Raw genomic sequence first — 6,029 nt, forward strand, 5'->3', positions numbered from 1 at the left:
CTTTGTAACAGAATCTGTGGCTGTTTTTCAATAAGTAAATCCCTTTCCGAAATGTAATATCTGCTTTTTTTTGTGCTATTGATGTTGAGCCTGACTGGGGTTTTCAATGAAGTTTGAGTTACAAGATGTTCCGACGATAAATACGTGACGTAGGTCCAGCTCAGAAAAGATGGAAAATACAGGATGGAGAGTGTCCTTCACCGTTAAACAGACTCAAACACCGATGTGTCCAAAACTTCAGTTAAGATCCACAATTTTGAAACATACAAAACAAAAGTCTACAGTCGCTGGAACAACATGGTCAGATGGTGAAGTAGCTCAGTTAATTTGAAAAAAAAAAAGATTTGAATGAAAAGTGTACTTCACAAACAGGATTACAAATTGGCGTGAGGCTGGCTGCCCTTTAGTATTTACAACTACGACAGGCCAGTAGTCTACAAACACCTCTCACAAACTTGAGCCGAGTACAACACGTAAAGCCACGTTGTGCGCTAGAGAATAAAGTCCAATTAGCAAGCTAGCAGAGAAGTCGAAATAGTTAAAAGTAATTGATAAATCCTTGAAGTAGTTGCCTAACTGACTGATAACATTACTCAACAGCACTTGATAAACGGTAGAAATAGTAATGCATGGATGTAATATAATAGATGGTAAACCAGCTAAAAGTAATGAATCAATGATTGAAAATGTTAACTAAGAATAACGATCGTTTGCTTAAACTAACAGATAAATGATTGGAATATGTAGCTGAAAAGGAGTGAAATGAGTTAGCTAACTAACAGTAAAACAGTTGAAGCGCCTATGAATGAAGGAAAACAGCCTATTGTAATGTCCAGCTTCTGCCAATTCAGTTGTAAGAATGAAACAATGTTAGTATTTCCACTTTTAGTCTAATATTCAGTGTTAAATAACATCCTGTTTAAATAAGTGTAGCTACCGGTACTTGAGCTCATCTGAAAAGGCTTTTGGGAAAAAACTGGTTGGGAACCACTGCTAAATACGTCTTTTGAATTGTATTTCAAAGATATATTTAGGCTTTCCTGTGTTACATTTTTAGCCTGATCACATGTGAAGAATTGCCAGGAACAAGCTTTTATTAGAATTCTGTACTAAAAACGAACGTCAAAAAATGCCTGCCGGATCTATGATGAGGGTGGGACCTCATCGCTCTGCCTGAAGAGAACTAGACTTGTCACTTTCAATTCAGTCTTGCAACTTTCAGTGGCACAGCATTCAGTGTGATCTTTATTTTTAGCTCAGGAGCTCAATGCATATATCAGCACTGTACTGCGCAAGTACTGACACCCTCTCATTCACAAGAATCTCTTCATTGTGTGTGTGTGTGTGTGTGTGTGTGTGTGTGTGAGTGTGAGTGTGTGAGAGAGAGATGGAGAGAGAGAGTGCGCACACAAGGAGGCAGGTCTTGGCTAAAGTTTATTAACTTTCTCTTAGCCAATGGGGCTCCTTGTGCGTTTTTCCTGCTGACCAATGGGACAGATTGAGAGGTTGGAGGTGGGTGTTGCTTAGCAACTGCAGGTAGAATCTCAGATCATGTCAGACCCATTGTTTTATCTTGCCTCCCTGAGAGACATTACATGCTATGTGTTGTGATTTGTTCGTAAAAAAACACCCCTGTGCAAATGCGTCACACAGTTGTTAACTCTATTTTTGTATTGTTAAACAAAGATCACGTGACTTTCACGGCATTTCACCCTCAAGTCTGAGCACTTTTAATTCATTCTCATTATGTTGTTATATGTAGCTATTTTCATCGCCGAGTCACTTACAATTGAAGTTTAATTGTATTGTTGCTTCTGATTACAGAGATAATAACCTTTATTGAATTCCATGCAGAGTCAGAGATGAGTGCAGTGAAACATCTGTATTTGCTTTTGAAGCAATATTCAACCTGCCACACCTGCAGATACCATCACACAAAGCACTGATGCAATCCAATTTGACTGTAATATAATTCTCTTTCAAGAAACGAGTGTTTTGGTAAATCCAGTGTTTGAAAAGAGCCTTTATGTTTGTGCATGGCCGTGGAGAGATTACCACACAAATATAAGCATTTGATCCCTCCTTACAATGACTCCCACAAGGCAGCGCATCACAGCTGCAAACTTTTTGTTCCTCGTCGACTTAGATGACCTGGCATCAACATGTCGCAGTGGAATAACTCGTGGAGAGCTGAACGCCAACACTGTCTGTCCCCTCACCACTAAAAGTGTCTCTTCTCTGCTTTTGTTTTACCTCTTAGCCTAGAATGATGTGTCACCTATACGTCGTCAATTTACCGTGTCTCATGTTGACGCGAAGACGCTGAAAAATGAGGATTAATATTTCAAATAGTGCTGAAAATACTCGTCAAGAGCAGCCTTGGTATTTTTTGTCATCCTCCTCTGCTCATCTTTTTTGGGGGACACATGTATTTGTGGATAATTCAATTAAACAAGAAAAGAAGACAAAAAAAGAAGATTCAAAGGAAAAAAATGGAAAATTCAATGTATTTCAATTTTCAGTCGAAAATACAGCATCATAAGCGAAGCACAAGCCAAGAGTTGCTTTTGCTCATCGTCCTGTCCCGTGATGCTTGATGCAAATATTCAAATGTGGGTTATGGAAATTCCTGGTATGCACCCTGGATTTGGTATGTAAAGCAGGGCCAAGAAGATTGTTGTTTACACCGTGTACATTTTGTGTCCAGTACATCCGACAGTGGGAAGCAAAGGAATCGACATATAAGTACGGTACAAATAAAAAAATTAAGTGTATTGTCCATCAAATTGGCTCACACATTGTGAGGAGATATTTCAACTTGAAAGAAGAAGGAAGTGATTCTGGATACGGTAAGCCTGGATAACTTACACCTTTACAGAAATGTGAACGAGTGCAGAAACAATAACTTGATTAGTCGGTCATCAAAACATCTGCAACAACTTTCCGTTGATCTTTGTGGGCTTTTTGTGAGAGCCCAAGATGATTGCGATGGGTGTCTCATACTATTCTATGACACTTCATGGACTAAACATGGAATCTATTATTGAATCAGCTGATTCATTTACATTTTTTTAGTGAATGAGTGCCGATGTTTGTCTGTTAAAACTATATATATATTACAAAGAAGTTGGTTGTTGATTGGTTGACTTTGAAAAAAAAATGAAGCCCTGTCTATCTGAGGCAACAACAAACATCTTACCTCAGAGGACATTATATGTACTGTCTGTATACAAAAAGGAGGAGACATCAGAGAAAACAGGTGGCACGCTGTGTTCATTAATCTCAGTCAAATGTTACCAAACGGATTATTTTGCAGGAACAGAATTGTATCTGAATACCTGTATATTTAGTTACGTGTGTGTTTGACATCCTCGCTGTTTGTTTTTGCAGGAATATTATTCATGTTCTACATTTAACTCGGCAAACTAATTTTGTGATGAAAACGTTGTGGCAGCGAATACCTGGCTCCCCTTATCAATACACGGCTGACTGATGACAGGACCTTGTGCGGTGGTTATAGTGGGGGGATGGGTGAGATTTACAGTTTCCTTTACCAGGTGATGTCTCCTGTTGTGAAACAATGTGACAGAAAATCAGTACAGCTGTGATGGCTCAGCAGTGTCCTTTGCCCCTCTACATTCTCCTCCAGGAGCTTATCCAAAGCCCACCTCAAATGTACTGTATGTAGCCTGTGGATGACTCATCCTCAGGAGAATGAGCCGTATGGTGCAGGTACCCTTGCAAATAAACATTTCAAGATTTGCAGAGTCTACTGAAGTACTTTGCTGACTTACAGTTTGAACCCACAGACTGCAAATACAAACTCTGACAAACCAATTCAGTTGTATTCTGTCCGTGAGGAAACACGGTGTAAAATATCCCCCCTGTGTAAACGTGTCCCTTCTGAGTTACACATGTAAAGACTATGTCACTAAAACACACAGCAATGACACATCAGTTAATGCTCCAGAATATTTAGTCATTTTGTTTCGTGATACAGCAAATTTGTCATCATTGCAGCAATTGCCATGGAGACAGGGTTAAGTCCCAAACCTACTGGTATTTTACAGTGCATGAGTGTGTGCTCATTACCCTTTACCGCAACTTCCAGGAAACACTGCACACTGAGTGGATGGGTGACTCCACCCTTCAGGATGGTTAGGGAATATGCAGACATTTAAATTACATTTGTTTCCCAGCAGCCTTTCGCACCAATTCCCTTCAAATGCCCCGGAAAGATCCCCTCGTTCCTCATTCAGCTTGTAGCATCCTGTCCGTCTGTCGTCTCTGCTTGTGCTGTTTATAGCCTAAAGTTTACCACTAATGGGGTTAGGGTTATCCACCCGATGACGACATAGCTGAAGTGATATGTCTGAATATATTTGATTTAAATTAGACTTTATTAATCCCTATAATCCCTGTGCTGCGGGCACAGTGGGGACAACCGCTGTTTTTGAGGCCAGGCCAACAAACTGTAGGAATGCTGTCCCTGATACTCAGCGTGGACGTCTTTAGGGGCAAATAGTATGAGTAGAGCATTTTTGGCATTTGGCTCATAACAAAGCGAGGTCCACATGCAACCCTTTGACCCCCTTTACACCTTCCACTAAAATGTGTCTCATATCCAGATTGTATCTTAATATGATATGAACAGATTACATTTACACCTGGTATTAATATGCTTCTCCCGTGTCCACATTGAGATCCGAGTGCTCTGTCCAGGTCAGACAACCGGACGTCGCGTTACGTGTTTTCATCCATGTAGTTGTTGCGTGTGGGTTGAAAAAGCATTGCATTGTGTTCAATGCATCCCTGACCATATCCGGAGGTGGTTTGGCTGTTCGGATCATAATCCGTCTTGAACGCGTTTACACCCTTATCTTTATGTGGACTACATTGCAATGGGACACAATTACAATCCGATCACCAAATATGCATTTTAATGCAAGGTGTGGAAGAGGGTTTAGTCACAGACAGCATATGTCTACGGCTTACAACCGTAGAAACTAAAGAGTAAATAAAATGTGTCAGACTAATTCATTTCAACACTTAGAGAGGCTTCAAGTGGTAAAATCTTCAAAAAGCAAATGTGGAAAAAAGAAGTTTCTTTTCTGCTTTCCTATCATGTCAGTTTTATCTTGCCCTTTTGAAAGGGCCAGCTTGTCTTGCCGGAGGACCTACTTTCTGTGGGGCAACAGTGCTAAACACGAAGTAACTATGCTGGCCACTAAGTAAAATATGTAAATCTCTCACACAAGGCGTTGTAGGCGACTGCCTGTGTGTGCGCTGGGGTGTGGCAGTAGGACGTGCACCTGCACGGAGAAGTGTAAGCACAACACAGCACCTTAGGCCTTTAACGTCCTTTTTATTCTTCAATTCAACAACTTTGTATTCACACATTCTGTCCTGTTTCAAATAAAGTTAGAGCCACTACACATCCACGTTACACAGGTGTTTTCATGAGACCTCCTCTCAGGACTGTGTGGTTGCGAACAGGCGGTGCTTGATCCACATCTGCATCACTTTCATGTTAGTTTTGTTGCACCTGTCAGGGTGCTATTCCTATTGGTACGTCCAAATAGTTTGGTCACCTCAGGTAATGAGATAAGGTTACATCAGTATTGTCCCCCAATGAAAATTTCAATATTTCCTTTTACACAAACGCATATGTTATCGCCTTCAGTTTTTATTATGTCATCTGCATTTCTGAGAAATCCTGTTTTCTCTGTCGGTTCACAAAGACTGATGGCTCCACATATTACGACACCTGTGAGCCTCAGCTTTTGGTGTGTGGAGAAAAAGCAGGTCACAGACACACAAATCAGATCTTTGGCAAAATCAAAACACTTCATCATTGCAATTGGGAACAAAATGATCCACCATTGACTATTTCATTATTTTTTTAATGCAGTTGCTTGTTGTTACTCTTACGGGACTGTTCAAGTTCTAAAGTAACTCCTCACTTTTAGCTACTCTATTACCTGGATAGCTCCACCAAACTTTAAAGGCTTCGTCAAGGTAAGGGGACT

This window comes from Melanostigma gelatinosum, assembly GCF_949748355.1.
Source record: "Melanostigma gelatinosum genome assembly, chromosome: 2".
Lineage (NCBI taxonomy): Eukaryota > Metazoa > Chordata > Actinopteri > Perciformes > Zoarcidae > Melanostigma > Melanostigma gelatinosum.